This window comes from Phoenix dactylifera, chromosome 10 (assembly GCF_009389715.1).
Source record: "Phoenix dactylifera cultivar Barhee BC4 chromosome 10, palm_55x_up_171113_PBpolish2nd_filt_p, whole genome shotgun sequence".
Classification (NCBI taxonomy): domain Eukaryota; kingdom Viridiplantae; phylum Streptophyta; class Magnoliopsida; order Arecales; family Arecaceae; genus Phoenix; species Phoenix dactylifera.
In genome coordinates this window covers 8521054-8537783 of record NC_052401.1, presented here as the reverse complement: position 1 = coordinate 8537783, position 16730 = coordinate 8521054, and positions in this window count along the sequence as shown.

The window sequence follows — 16730 nt, the reverse complement described above, 5'->3', positions numbered from 1 at the left end:
GTGTACTGTCAAGCGCCGATTAAATGTTAAGAAGAAGGCATTTTTAACTGAAAATGTGAGTGCTATTTTGCAGCACAACATTCTCCCTAAATATAAAGATCCAGGTTGCCCAACCATCTCATGCATCATAGGCGACTTTAGGATAGAGTGAGCATTGTTAGATTTAGGGGCGAGTGTGAATTTGTTGCCATATTCTGTATATGAGCAACTTGGTTTAGGTGAGTTGAAGCCAACCTCCGTCACTTTGCAATTAGCTGACATGTCAGTTAAAATTCCAAGGGGGATTATCGAGGATGTATTAGTCCAAGTAGACAAGTTCTACTTTTCTGTCGATTTTATCGTATTGGACACACATCCGGCTTCGAACTCACAATCTCAGATTCCAGTCATTTTAGGACGTCCATTCCTTGCAACTTCTAATGCATTGATTAATTATAGGAATGGCGTCATGAAGCTTTCTTTTGGTAACATGACCTTAGAACTGAACATTTTTAATGTGTGCAAACAACCCAATGATCCTGAAGAGAGTAAGGAGGTTGATTGGGTTGAAACCATTGCAGAAGAATATTTGTTAGCTAAAGCAATTAACGACCCATCCGATGATAGCTTAATTGATTGGTGTCCTAATGGAACCAATGATGATTTGACAGTCACACCTATTGTGGATAATCTGGATATTAAGATGGTCACTGGGTGGAGACCAAAAGTAGGAGAATTTGAGAAGTTGTCGCCTCGTGAGGTGAAAATAGTACCATCCCGTGAGCAAGCACCCCAGCTCGAATTGAAACCCTTACCAAAGGAACTTAAGTATATTTTTCTTGGACCCGAAGACACTTTTTCTGTAATCATCTCGTCTGGACTTGATCATACCCAAGAAAAAAAATTAGTTGGTGTTCTAAAGAATCATAAAGGAGCCTTAGGGTGGTCTATTGCCGACTTGAAGGGAATTAGCCCCTTAATTTGTACGCACCGGATATATATGGAGGATAATGCCAAAACTACAAGGCAAATGCAACGAAGGTTAAATCCTACAATGAGATATGTGGTTAAGGCAGAAGTCCTCAAGTTGCTTGACATGGGTATTATTTATCCAATTTTCGACAGCAAGTGGGTAAGCCCGACTCAAGTCGTTCCTAAGAAGTCGGGTTTGACGGTGGTAGAAAATGAACAAGGTGAACTAGTTCCAACTCGTGTCCCGACGAGTTGGCGCATGTGTGTTGACTACCGAAAGCTGAATTTGGTCACAAGAAAGGATCACTTTCCTCTACCCTTCCTATACCAAGTGTTAGAGAGAGTTGCAGGGCATGATTTCTATTGTTTTCTCGATGGCTATTCGGGATATTATCAAATTGAAATTTCACCAGAAGGTCAAGAGAAGACTACCTTCACTTGTCCTTTTGGCACATTTGCTTTTTGACAAATGCCATTCGGGTTGTGTAATGCACCTGCAACATTCCAAAGATGCATGCTCAGCATCTTTGAAGACATGAACGAGAAGTTTTTGGAAGTGTTCATGGATGACTTCTCCATTTTTGGTGACTCATTTGATGATTGCTTGTCACATTTACAAGCAGTCTTAGCTCGATGTATAGAAAAGAATTTGATATTGAATTGGGAGAAATGCCACTTCATGGTACCAAAGGGAATTGTCCTAGGACATATTGTTTCATCGAAGGGCATGGAAGTAGATAGAGCTAAGATCGATTTAATTGCTAAGCTACCTGCACCCAAGACGGTTAGAGATGTTCAATCATTTTTGGGTCACGCCGGATTTTATAGGAGGTTCATCAAGGACTTTAGTGTCATAGCTCGACCATTATGTAACCTCCTGTCCCTTGATACACCATTCAATTGGATTGAAACCTGTCAGGAGGCATTCGAAAAGTTAAAGTCTATGCTTAGCACTGCACCGATCGTGCGACCACCCGATTGGTCATTATCTTTTGAGATTATGTGCGACGCTAGCGACTATGCGATAGGAGCTGTCCTAGGACAACGCAAGGATAATAAGCCATATGTCATTTACTATGCAAGCAAAACCTTAAACGATGCTCAATTGAATTACACCACCACCGAGAAGGAATTGCTTGCAGTAGTATTTGCCTTAGATAAATTTTGCTCTTATATCCTTGGTGCTCCTATTGTTATCTTCACAGACCATGCAGCGTTAAAATATTTGCTGGATAAGAAAGAGGCCAAACCACGCTTAATACGATGGATACTTCTACTCCAAGAATTTGACATCACTATTAAAGATAAAAAGGAAGTAGAGAATGTGGTTGCTGACTATTTATCACGGCTATTTTTTCATGTTCAGTGCCATAGTTTTCCATCAAGGACTCATTCCCTGAAGAGCAGTTGTTTGCACTTTCTAGTATGCCATGGTATGCAGATATTGTAAATTTTCTTGTTACAAACCGGATGCCAGAACATTGGGGGTCGACAGATAGAAAAATTTTCTTGCGCGAAGTAAAGAATTATTACTATGACGAACCCTATTTATTTAAATATTGCAACGATCAAATCTTTAGACGATGCATACCGGATCATGATATACAAAGCGTACTCTCTTTCTGCCATACTGATGCTTGTGGTGGACACTTTGCTTCTAAGAAAACCGCCGCAAAGATCTTGCAATGTGGTTTCTACTGGCCTACTATGTTCAAAGACGCCCACGCGTTCTGCAGAACATGTGATCCATGTCAACGTATTGGAAGTCTAACTCGTAGGCAGATGATGCCTCTTCAACCCATTACTATTATCGAAATTTTCGATTTTTGGGGCATCGATTTTATGAGCCCATTCCCACCGTCTTTTGGATATGAATATATTTTAGTTGGTGTCGTGTATGTGTCCAAATGGGTAGAAGCTGTCACTTGTAGGACCAATGATCACAAACCTGTCCTGAAGTTTTTAAAAGAAAATATTTTTTCACGATTTGGGATGCCTAAGGTTATAATTAGTGACGGTGAAAAATACTTTTGTAATAAGCCTTTCGAGACCTTATTGAAAAAGTATGGTGTCACCCATAGAGTTACTACTCCATATCATCCGCAAACTAGTGGCCAGGTAGAGTTAGCCAATAGAGAGATCAAGCGTATTTTAGAGAAAACGGTGAACCCATCACGAAAAGATTGGTCCTTGAAACTATCAGATGCATTATGGGCTTATCGTACTGCATACAAAACCATTCTTGGCATGTCTCCCTACTGGCTAGTTTACGGACAAGCATGTCATCTGCCTGTAGAAATAGAGCATAAATCGTAATGGGCAATTAGAAAATTGAATTTTGATTTACATGATGCCGGTCTAGCTAGAAAATTGTAATTGAACGAGTTTAATGAGATTCGCAGAGATGCTTATGATAATGCTAAAATTTGCAAAGAACGAATGAAGATCTTACATGATAAATCAATTTTGAAAAAATCTTTTGAACCTTTGCAAAAAGTTCTTTTATATGATTTCCGCTTACATCTGTTTTCTGGTAAGTTGCGATCAAGATGGACAGGTCCTTACATTATAAAAACTGTTTTTCCACATGGGGCGGTAGAGATTGAGAATCCACGGGATGGTAGAATTTTTAAGGTAAATGGACACAGGTTAAAACCTTTTCTTGAGAATTTTTCAGATGAAGAGGACTCCTTTTTCTTAGGAGAGCCTTCTTATGACTGAGCATGATGGCAAAGGTATGTATATATTAGTTAGAATTAATTTTTCTTTTATTTCTATTTTTCTTCTTATTTTGTAGGTCTTATTTTCTAAATATCAACAGCTCAAGGTATTCCTCTTCTCTCCAATATTATTTTCTCTATTGTCTCTCGTATATAGTTTTCTTGTATCTATTACATTGAGGACAATGCAATGTTTAAGTTGGGGGGAGGAAAATATTTTGATTAAAAAAAAAATTATTTTTGCATTTGATTTATTCTATTCTTTTCTAAACAAATGCACATGTATTTTCATATTGAGTTTGTGCAACTATTACGGCAAGGAACACATGCATACTATGACTGATCAGAGACCTATTATTAGATCTCCGCACATGTACTTAATGATTATAGGAAGACCTCAGGAGTTCATATTTGTTTAATGCATTTTTATTAAAGCTGTATCTGTAAAAGAAGTATGAGTATCCTTGTCCGTACTATAAGATTCATGATTTGGTTTTCACATAAAGATAGAGGTTGAATACCCTGACTAGATCACCTAAGTGCCTTATGTTCCGACCTTGGTTGACCTATAGTCACGATGCAGTCACGTTATATGGTTCAGTTTACCTCCTCTTTTTATTGCAAAAAAAAAAAAGAGATGACAAGTCTGACCTCGTGGCGTAGTCTGGTTCGAGTAATTAAGCCCGAGGGGTGTTTCACCTAATGCCTTGAGCCAACTGGATCAGGAGTCATTGGCCGAAAACTTGCTACATAGATCTTACTAGAGCCTAAGGAGGTTGGATTATTGTAATCATCATATTTGTTTGGATGGAAACCGAGAGAGAGTCACAGAGGGGGGGAGTCTCAGACGGACAGAGAGAAGAAAAAGAAGAAGAGAAAAAGAAAGGAAGAAAAGAAGAGGAAGAAGAAGAAGAAAAAGGAAGGGAAGCCCGGTTGCGCTGCCAGCTGAAGGAAAAAGTGTAGATCTCCTTCTCCTCTACGCAAGGACCTCGATTTCCAAAAAGAAAAAGGTAAATGTCCATCCCTATCTAGTCTTTTGATGATATTAGGCTATACAAAGAGTGGATGTAGTCTAGAGGGGTCGGATAAGGGTTGTAGAGGTGGTTAAAAGAGGAAGAATCGGATTTCAACAAATTTTTCCGGCACTACGGAAAAACTGTGTCGAAGTCCCAACTTCGGCGAATTATTTAGGGGGTCAAACGGCCTCCGATGATGATGCATGTTACCTCTTTGGAATCCTCTATGAGTGTAGAATGTTAGGTAAAAATTTCATCAAATTTGAAGTCTTAAAAGTGGATCAAAACTGGGATGAAGTAACCCACTGTCAGTCCGGATTATTGTTCATCTGGGTGGAAAATAAGGGATTTCATACTATAATAGAGTATTTAGCCTAGATCAAGCTAAAAGGGACCTTGTACTCATGCAAGGGAGTCCCTAATACACATAAATGGTGAGTTAATTAATTAAAAAGAAAAAGAAGAAAAAAAAGAAAAAATTTAGGGAATGGGAGAGTTGAATCAATTAAAGTTTCCTATGTTATAATTGGCACGTAGATTATGACCCTTGATACAGGACTAAATGTATTATAAATACATATCACAGTTGGGCAAGAAGCTAGGAAACAAGAAGAAGAAGTTTTTCACTGCCTACTGTAGATTTTTGGAGGTGTATCGAGGCCGTGCTGGATTGATAGGTGAGTGGGAGTCATGTACTTTGCACCATGAGCATCCTTAATTCATTTTCATGAATGTCGCCAAGTGTGAATTGATTTCACTTGAGCATATTGATTGATATTGTAGTAGATTCCTCTATAATCTTGATTCTCTATGCTTGATTATTTTGTACATGCATTTGAGGGAACATTGAGAGGAATTACAAGGGGTAGATGAGTAGTTAAATTGGTTCCAAATTGTAAAATGACTTCTTTTGTAAATTGATTTCATTTCCTCCATTTCAAAGACTTGTAGAGCCCTTCTCATGGTATATTGAGTTGCATTACACACCCTTGACCCCTCACTCCCAACCCTGATGTTAGTTTATGATTGGGTCGGTGTCGAGTGAGTGGTAGTCTTGATCATACTCCTTTTTAGTAGAGTATTGGGAGGGTGCATTATGGCATTTATGCATGGCTTGGCAGTATCTGCAGGATACCTATAGTCGATGGGGGTTGGACATCGGCCTGTGTGCACATAGTAGCCTTCTGGGTGGGCGGAGCCCAGTCCCTTCCTAGGGGGGACACGGCCCTAGGCGTAGGATCGGCCGGTCCTACGACTTATATTCTGCTTGCCGCCGGGCATAGTAAGACCCCGCGAGGTGCAGTATGGCTTTCCGCGGATGTAGAATTTCCGCGAGGTGCCGTTTAGTATATAGATGTGAGATTGATTTCTGTTCTGGATACTGGCCAGCATTTACATGATCAGTGTGGTGTCTTATCCTGCATATGCATGTGACAGTAGGAAGTTGTTGCTGGTTCGCTTGGGGCGTAAAACCTACCTTCCGATAGCTGTCTAGCATTTATATTATCGGTATGGTGTCTTATCCTGCATATGCATGTGACAGTAAGGAGTTGTTGCTGGTTCGCCTGGGGCGTAAAATCCACCTTCCGATAGCTGTCTTGTTGATGATTCAGCCTATTGACACCTGATTTATATGATTCAGTACTATGACCTGTTGAGCATATTCATGTTATCATACATACTTATTTGATTATTCTATATATGCTCCAGATGAGTTGATTGGGATTGTGATGATTTACTCCTTATTTCTTAAGTTAAGTTATGTGTATCCTGTTCTTGAGGACTGCTCATATGCTCTTGAGATTTCACCTCGGGCCATGATTATATCTTGTCTCATATGCATAGTACTCTCTACTCCACTCACTGAGTATTCATAGACTCACTCCCCAGTTTGGTGTTTTTGATTACAGGGCAGGTATTGTATAGAGAGGAGCAGGGTTAGAGGTTGCCTGCTAGCTGTGCCGCTCCATAGTATAGTATAAAATAGATAAAGGTTTATACATTTTGGTGTATTATAAACCTTCTATTGTATATAGTGTATAGTTACAGTCATAGATCCTGTTGTAGATATGGGTTTGACCATGGATGGAATGAAAACCAGATTTTTATACAGATGAGTTATATGCCTGAGATGATGTATTGATATATATTGTCCAGGTTCATTATGTGACAGATTATGTGATTGCTGCTCTGACAGGTAGTGTTGTTATATGTATTAAGATAATCCTGACAGGTCACTATAGAAAAGGTGATCATTTTGTGCATGTATCATGCCAAAATTTTTAAGATTTATTGATGATTGATAGATAGTAGGTTCTACGTGGTGGCTGGTGGCCTTATGCCTACCCGCACCCTAGGACCGTCGCGGCGGCCCGCCGGAAGTAGGGCGGGGGTCGTGACAAATGCGTAATGAAACATCCAAGGGCTTAGATTCATCAAGCCAAGAAGATCTGCAATTGGATCTCCCAGCTTCCTCCATCATCCCAGCCGTCCACATTCACAACGTGGTGATTTCCTTCTTTCTGGATTCGCCATCATCCCAACACCCATGGATCTCCCAGCTTCCTCCACAGCATCCGCCCGAGCCCTTCCGCCCGCGATCACCTCCCAGAGCATCCACCTCTTTCGGGTTCTCGCTTCCGAGTCCACGCTCCTTCCTTCCGCGATCACCGCCCCCCTCATCCGCCTGCGTCCGTCTGCCTCCCAGCAGCATCCGCGCGTCGTCCTTAACCGCGATCGGCTCCCTTGCTTCCGGATCCGCATCTCAGCCATCCCAGCCGTCCACGATGCTCCGGAGTTCATGATCAGCCTTTCTCCCGGCCGAGATTGGCATCCAGTCCTCTTCTTCCTCAACCGCGATCGGCTCCCTTTCTCCCATTTCCGCTAATCAGATCCCCCAGCGCGAGCAATCCGCCCGTGATCTCAACATCCTGTGAAGCGTCGCACCCCACCGCGTCCGCTCCGTCTTCAGCTCCTCTCCACGCATGATCAGGGGGATCATCGCTGGATTATGGGTTCTGGGGTTCTATATGAAGAGGGCCTTCTCGGCTGGGAGGGGGAGATCCCGAATTCTAAAAGAAAAGAAGAGAGAAAACAGAGAAGGGAAGAAAGGAATAAACAGGGTATCCCCTGTTTCCAAAAAAAAAGAAATAGAAAAAAAAAAACATGAGGAGGCTTATTTCTTTGATGGAGGGCTGATATCCTAGGTGATGGGTGAAGGGAGATCATTTGGTGTACCAAGTTCATGATGTAAATTCTAATCCTTTGCTTTATACGATTTATCTTTTGATTATGTCATGATTCTTATATGTTGAAAATTCTTTTATGATTTATGCTTATTGATACATGTCTTCCTCGATTATTTGATTCATCGTTGACGTTATAAGGCACGTTGAATGCTTAAAAAAAGAATTATCAAGAACATACTCCATAATTAAATTTTTTCTGCTTATAATTTTTAAAGAAAACAAAAGAATCATAGAATTTATCGCATGAATTTGATATTATCGAAGGAGATTCTGGATCCCTACACCATCTTAATCTATCCTAACTTCGATTCTCTATTTACTGATTTATTTTCTATTTGCAAAACATCATCTTAATCCACAAGTTTATTGAATTAATTAAATCTGAAATTACGCTAATAATCCATAGATCGTTCCCTGAGGAATCGACCTCGGACTTCCGAGTTATACTACTTGTGCGATTCTCCTGCACTTAGGAGAGCATTTTTTCGAAAGCACCACATGTGAAAAGCCTGCTGTGCAAACTGGTCTAAATGGTAGCAAGGTGATTTCGTTGACTTGATCTATGAAATTTTGGTTCTATCATTTCTTGGAGTTCTTGATTTCCTTCTTAGTTTTGTTTACTGATGCCCAGGTGTTTGTCCCTGTCTTTGGAAAATTTTTTTCGAAGAGTTGATGTTGCTGGGGCTGATATCGTTGATACTGAGCCAAACGGCTAGGTGGATCGCTGATGTAAGAAGGAATGGAGATGCTGAAGAAAATTATTTTTTGTAAAAAATTAAAGACTAAAGCCGACGCTTATAAGCGTCGGCTTTGAGGCTTTTAGCGATGCTTTTAAGCATCGCTAGAAAGCGTCGCTAAAAACTGATCTTTTACAACGCTTTCCAAAAGCGTTGGGAAAAACTTTTTCCACTCAGGTATCGTCGACGTTTCTGCGACGCTTTGTTTTGCATCGGCCAAACTTTAACCGATGCTTATAAGTATCGGTAAGAGTCATAAAAAATGCCGGAGAAGATGTATTTTTCTGTAGTGCATGATTAATCATATCAGAGCTTAGATTTTAGGATTCTTAGATTTGTCGGAAAGTTTGATCAGAGTTAGATAGAAATTAGGCAAAAAGACAGATGCCGTTGTTTGCTTTTGTTATTGATTTTTGTTATCTTATTTGAATCTTATTTGTGATGCTTATTTTATTTTCATTGAAATCAGAATGCAACCTGACTATGTTCGTAGCCGAAGTATGAATAAGCTATTTTAGAATTTTCTCAGTGGAGCAATTTGTATTTCATATTATGATTAGTTGGATTTTGACTAAATTAAGTAAAGTAGTAGCTATGGAATATAATCGTACAATAAAATTATTCGTTTATGATGACCCAAAAATTGATTTAAAGATTAATTTTGATGATCACAAAACCTTGAAGTATAATTACTAATGCTTGTGTTGCAAGAAGAAAGATAATTTGTTTTGCAAGGAACATATCAAGTTGGAAAAATACAAGAAGGCTTCAAAAGCTCTCAAGAAAAGTTGGAAGAAAGCTACACTTCATTGGCCCAAGTTTCAAGTTCAAAGGATTCAAGTTGGAGGAGCAAATTCAAAGAAAGATTCAAAAGAATAGTCCTCGAGTCGACTCCTGGAAGTTCCGAGTCGACTCTGGCACTCTAGAGTTTCAAGGAACAGTGCTCGAGTCGACTCCGGGATTCTGCGAGTCGACTCCGACTGAGAACAAACAAAAAGACAGAGAGTTGATTTTCAGCGCTACAGTGATCTCGAGTCGACTTCAACTTCAGCGCTACAGTGCGGAGTCGACTCCCAGCTACAGTGCCGGCAGACTACTATTCACAGGTCGACTCCTGTTTCAGCCGAGTCGACTCCTACTTCAGCCGAGCCGACTCCAGCACGCTGGGAGGCATAACGGCTAGTTTTTTCTTGATTCCAACGGTTCTATTTTTGTCTCTAACGGCTAGATTTTTGTTTTCACTCCCTCTAAAGCTATAAAATCAAGAGGAGAGCTAGGGAAGAGGGTATGGAAGTGGGAGAGAACATTTAGGGAAAAGATTTCAAAGAAATTACACGGAAAATCTCCCATAAGCACAAAAGGGCCATTCAAAGTAAAATAGAGAGAAGAAGAGCATCCAAGTGAATCCCAAAGCTTCCTCTCCATCCGTGTGCTGCCTCGGTGATCCTCTACTTCGTGCAAAATCAGAAGAGGGTCAAGTAAAGAAGAAGCCGAGTTCCTCCATCTACAAATTTGTTTGAGGGCTTCTTCCCTTTACTTTACTTGTTTATATTTGCTATATTCGCTTATTTGAGAAGCTTGTACTTGATTTAAACTCTTGCTCTAAATATCTTGTAACTTGATTCAATCAAGGGATTGAATCAAGGGGTTAAGGTTTGTTGGTGAGCCAAAGGGAAAAACCAACGTTGTAAGGTTGTGGTTGGTGAGCCTTTGGGAAAACCAACTGGGTTGATTGTGAACCCGGAAAACAATCGTTGTAAGGTTGTGGTTGGTGAGCCTTTGGGAAAACCAACTGGGTTGGATTGTGAGCCCGTGAAAACAATCGGTTGGTTCTAGTCGGTGAGCCTGTGAAAACCGACCGAGTTCGTTGTGATCTCGCAAAACAACAAGTTGGGTTGTGAGCTTGTAAAACAACCGACTGTAATCTGAGGGATTATAGTGAAATTCCCAAGAGGTCTTGGGGAGTGGATGTAGGTGCTGGGGTGCACCGAACCACTATATATCTTTGTGTTTGTGATGCCTTATTTCTTGCATTTCATGCCTTACATACATACTTGACTGTGTAATATCTCTAGCTTTATTTCCTAATTGAGTATAAGAGATTGTTTAGAACTTTCTTAGCTTTCACTCTATTCTTACAATTTACATAGATTAAATTGATCATACAACTATAAGTTAATTTAGGATCAATTGCGTTCTAAAGCCATAGTATAATTGCTCTAGCTTAGTTTGTCACTGCATTACTTATAATTACCGAGAGCTTAAGTAAGTAACATCTTATCATTCCGCTACATTCAATTTAAAGTAAAAAATTAGGAAATACAATTTTTAGAAAACCCAATTCACCCCCCCTCTTGGGTTGTCATCTTGGGCAACAGTTTATTAGTTAATTTGGAGGTTCAACTTGATATTGGGTATTGTTCTAGTTTGAAGTTAACTATTTTGGTGTCAAGTTAAAGTTTGTTTAATGTTTGAACTAGGATAGATTTTATGATATTATTTAATGTTAAAATTTGTAGGTGGATCATACATGAAATTATTATATATAAGAAAAATTTATATGGGGATGAAACTCGAGAGTTCTTCTTTGGGTCTACTTGGAGCTTGAAATTTTAGATCGTTTCAGTTTACAAAAAATATTGGTATTTTGATGGGAAGTCAATTAGTAAACCCTGAGAATGTTGGTGGTTTGAATAATTTGCTTTTTTGGGCCGGTTCAAAAGAGTATTTTCGATCAGAAAAAGTTTTGGAGAATTTCCATGTCAAAAGAAAAGATAGTGTTTCTGATTCCTGGCTAACTTGGTTGTCATTACATCATTTCATTAGTAGGTTCTCCTATCTATTATGCAAAAAAAAAAAGAAAAAAAAATCTAGCATCTCAAGTCTAGGATTAATGCAATGTTGGTTTCTGCATTAGCTAATCTTAGGTTTGGAATGTTTTAGTATAGATTTCCTTTCTCTTAGATTTGTAGCTTATGCTTTTGAAAGAGTTCAAGGATAATTATCAATCTTGAAGAATATTTTATGCCCAAATATTCTACTATAGATAAAGTGGAATAGTTTATGATCTTGTGATAGATCAACATTAGTTGATGTTTTGAAAAAAAGAAAAAAACCATCATGTTACGGATGCAATTTAGAATTGAGGCAAATGGAACAGTGTAGTTGTCTTGAGAATGGAAAGAAGATAGCTGAAAGAGACAGGGAGACCATTACTAAAAGGATGAAATAGTTAATAAATTTATGATGCTTTGAGTAGATCCTCTAAGCTAAGGTAAACTAGTCTCTTTATTTTAGATAGTTTAGTAGATTTACAAGATCATGTATGTTTACAATATTGCAATAAAAATATTTTTTTTATTGGAGGAATTGATCTCAATGTAAAATCATAGAGCTTATATCTTGGTAGAATTTTCTGTAAATCTTTGAACTAGATTATTAGATTTTTGTGAGTTAAAAATTATAAATCAGGGCCATGAGTTCAAAGATTTCATGAGAGGCCTCATTGAGTTCAATCTAGAAGATAAGATTTGAGAAGGTTGAGTATGCTTTTGAGTAAGTTAATCTGAAATTTTTTAATAGAGCATACAATTAATATGCTTAAAAGAGAGATCCATATCAAATTGTATAAAGAAATTGTCAAAGGAAACTATTAGTTCAGATTGAATCTAGAATATGATTACTGGATCATGCAATGGTACAAATATGGCAATTATCTCGAGGGTTAATCATGATCTAGTGTATTTGGAAAGTAAAGATAAAATTTTGCTTGGATATTATTAAAAGAATGATGATGATTTAGGATCATTAAGGAATTTTTGAGAATATTAATCAGAGTTGTGCAGTGAAAGTATGGTGGACTAAGTCATTTTTTTTATGGGTCAAAAATATTGACTGTGTTTTGGTAACATATTATGATGAAAGACTAGATTGTTCAATAAAAAAGGTTTTTGTTAATAAGGGAAGGTCAGGTTAATCATGATAAGATTTGATATCTCAATGATAGATTCATTGTTGGTATGCTAAAGAAAATTTTGAGCATTTCATGATTAGGGTGAGTTGATCATGATCTAAATTGTAAGTATCCAAATAAGTCATCTGCAATTGTTCCCTCTTTATGATTTATAAGTTTAAACAAAATTTTAAGCTTTGTGACATCGAATCACGATATCAATATTTTGCTTTTTCGGACTTGGTTTTGTGATTTGATGCCAATCATTTTTGAGATAGACCGTTGTTGTCTAATGACCATCATTACATGCTCAATTTGTGAATCACAATCCTAGCAATATGATAATCTAACTCTAATTAAGGTTGGTTATTATCTTTTGTAGAACAACACCCTACCGTAATAAGTGTATCAAATCCATTTTATTTCATGTTCTATCTCAAATACAATTAATTTCAATCGATCTTGCTGTGAATTGATCCTAATCCGATCTGGAGTGAACTTGCATCAAAATGATAATTTCAATGTTAGATTTTAGTTAGTCACTTCTCTAGTGCTAATCATGCTAGTTTCTAATTGATCCAAAGTTGTCTATCACACTGATTTTGATCGAGAAGAATGAGATATTGGATTTATGTTACTCAATGAGCTCAGCATCTCTAAATTTAGAAGGCCTAGATTCTTTAAATTTCGACGAAGAAATTTTTTTAAGGAGGGAAGAATGCGAGAATAGGCCTCAAAAAAGCTAAAGTTGGTAGGCCCAGCTAACTTCAGCCCACGGCCCAAAAAAAATAAATATAGAATAGAGGATCGCGATCACGATACTCTACACATGCATTACAAGACAGAGATGCCGCGGCAGCTCCGCAGCAGTGTCGCGGCCTCTTGAATGACCGCCGATCCCACTCAACCACCACAAGAATCGCGGCGATAAACGAGCCTCGACCATTAGAAAATATTCTATAAATCTCCCTCGTCCCCTGTGTCGGACCACCACCAAGCCTCTCCAACCTCTCCTCCCTCCTTCTCTTCTTCGGTGGCCGGCATGCCACCCCGGCCGAGCGCCACCCCTTGGAAGCTCCCTAGCTCTGCTGCCTTATTTTCTGGTCGAGCATTGCTTCCGGAAGCACTGCCGCCGCTGCTAGCCCATCGGACCTGCTCCCACGGCCGAAATTCTTCCCCTCTGATGACTGGCCGGTGAGCTCCCCTCTACCCTGCTCTTCTGATCCTAGAAAACGGAGCCTCTATTCCCCTGTTTCGAGCCAAACCAAGAGCTCTCCGTCTTCCTCCGCGACGACCACCGCAACAGCCGCCTGCCGCCACTATGGATAGGTAGCCATCAACGTCCGGCCACCCAGGCCCGACCACCGTTAGAGCTCCCTCCCTCTTCACTGTCTTCCTTATCTCCTTCCTCCTCCTTGCTCATCGGGAAGAAGAAAACCTTCATGGCCTGAGTTGGGCCGAGTTTGGGCCCTATTCAAACTTGCGCCCAATTCAGCCATTTTGGGCCGTGCCCATTGTGGGCCAAACATGAGCCCAATTCAGCCATTTTGGGCCCTATTGGGTCATGCCCATTGTGAGCCAAACTTTTGCCTAGTTCAACCATTTTCGGCCCTATTAGGCCGTACTTATTATGGGCCAAACTTGGGCTTAGTTCAGCCATTTTGGGTCCTTTTAGGTCGTGCCCATTGTGGGCCAAACTTGAGCCCAATTCAGCCATTTTAGGCCCTGTTGGGTTGTACACATTATGTGGGTCCAATTCAGTCATTTCGGGCCTTGTTGGGTCGTGCCCTTTATGGGTCAAATTTGGGCCATGTTGGGCTAAGTTCAGGCCTTGTTCATCCTATTAGGCTGTGTCTATTGTAAGTCATATACTTTTTGGGCCTTGTTCACTCTGTTGGGCCGAGTTTGGGCCCTGTTAACCTTGTTGGGTTGTGTCCATTGTGGGCCGTATTTTTTTTGGGCCCTACTTGGGCCTGTTCATCCATTGATGGCCGGTTCATCCATTATGGGCTTGTTCATCCATTGTGGGCCCTGTTCTCCCTTTGTGGCCCTATTCACCCGTTGTGGGCTTGTTCATCTATTGTGGGCTCCATTCATCCGTTGTAGGCTCGTTCATCCGTTGTAGGCCCATTCACCCATTGTGGGTCTGTTTATCCATTGCGGGCATTTAATAGGAAGTCGGAAGTTTTGGCCACGATATAAAATTATCATCTTCAAAGTTTTCATTCCTTAAGTAATTTTATTAGAAAAAAAGCATATATGATGTCATCAATGACAGTTGGGCTGATCAAAACTAGTATATCTATATTTTTTAATTGTTATGAATATTAAATGGATACTAAAATTAGTATCTATATTTTTTAAAATAGATACACATGCGAATCGAATATTGTGCATATCCATATTTGTCGTTAACAGACATAGACACAAGTGGGATATTAGTTATATCCATATTTTCTATCTAAATACGGAGATATAAGCTGGATACTATTTGGATGTAAAATAGATCTTTAGCAAAGTTCAATGATAAAAACTAATACTAACTATATAATCATTAAAATTAGGAATACAATTCATTATACAAATTTCATGCAACACAAGGCTACTAGAAATTTAAGGTGATTGGTTCAATTGAGTTTATATAAAAATATAAAAAATCAAAATTATTTATAAAAAATATAAAATATTAATAATTTTTGCGTCAAATATTATCATCATTCTTTAATTATAGTATAAATAAAAATAATCATAAATTATCCATTTTTAGATAGCTTGCAGAAAAAAAAAATATAAATGTTGTAGCGCATAGATGTTATTAATATTTATGCATATTTTTAGTATAAAGTTTTCAAAATATCATAAAAATATTTTTATTTTTTGTCAAATAAAAATAAAATTTTTAGAATGTAATGTTTAAAATATAAAATATCATTATATATATATATATGAAATGATTATTTAATGATCGGAATAGTTTTCCCTAATAAAACAATAACCTGTTGTCCTCTAACCCCATCATATAATTTACTTAGCGAACCACTGAGCTAATACAAAGAATATGAAGGAGTCAAAATTCCTGTTTTTATGCATATCTAATAAAAAAAGGGCTTATATATGGAGAAGTTATATGCAATGGAGAGGGAGTGTTTAACTATATATTGAATTTTTCATTCCTTGAAGTCCGTATAAGTTAAAACACCTCTCAAGAGGAAGGAATCCTATTTTTCAAGGGATCTCGGGATAGAGTGCTCTCCTCGCCTCAAATTCTCCTTCCCTTTGAATTCTTCTTTTAATTTAGTAATTGAAATATGTCCAATAGATGGATAGCACACTCTGAATTCTTCTTTTTAACAACTGAAATGGGTCACTTGACAAAGTGATTGTCATGTGACCATTTCAAATTAATTTAAATAAAGAATTTTATTTGATGAATTATTTAAAAAAAGAGTACAATTACCTCCATTATTAGTTTCTTCCATCATTCCAAACTAAGATCATCCTGTAGGTGAGTATGAATTTTAGATACATGCTCACAAATGAACTTAGCATACATGTTTCCAAGGATAGCCCTCCAAACTCATTGATCGGCGGATTAGTACAAGTAGCAGGAATCCTATGGATTTTGTGAACAATATCTTATCCAAAACATTTATACGGCTTGACCTCATTCCAAGCATTATTGCGAATTAACCCAGCCTGCACATTGACATGATGTTATCCTCGGTCACTGCAAGAATAGGTTTAAACTGAACAGGCATATGAAAATGTTAAATTCTCAGGTGCCCCCACCTCCTGGTTATCTCAAGATGAACTTTGACGGCAGCATGGCGATAGATGGAAGGTCCGGAGGTATTGAATTTGTGATCAGAGACCACCATGGTAGTCTGGTTGCAACAGGGAGCCGTCGCACGTCAGGCCTTACCGTAATTGGCAGGGCAGAGCTTCGAACAGCCTGGAAGGAGATATCATATGCGAGGCGGGTGTTTGGCGTCGAGCGGGTATACATCGAAGAGGACTCATCTATGGTGATCGAGTGGATACGGGGTGCAGACATGTATGGAGATGGTCATCCACTTATTCGTGAGACGCGCAGGCTAGTTGTGGAG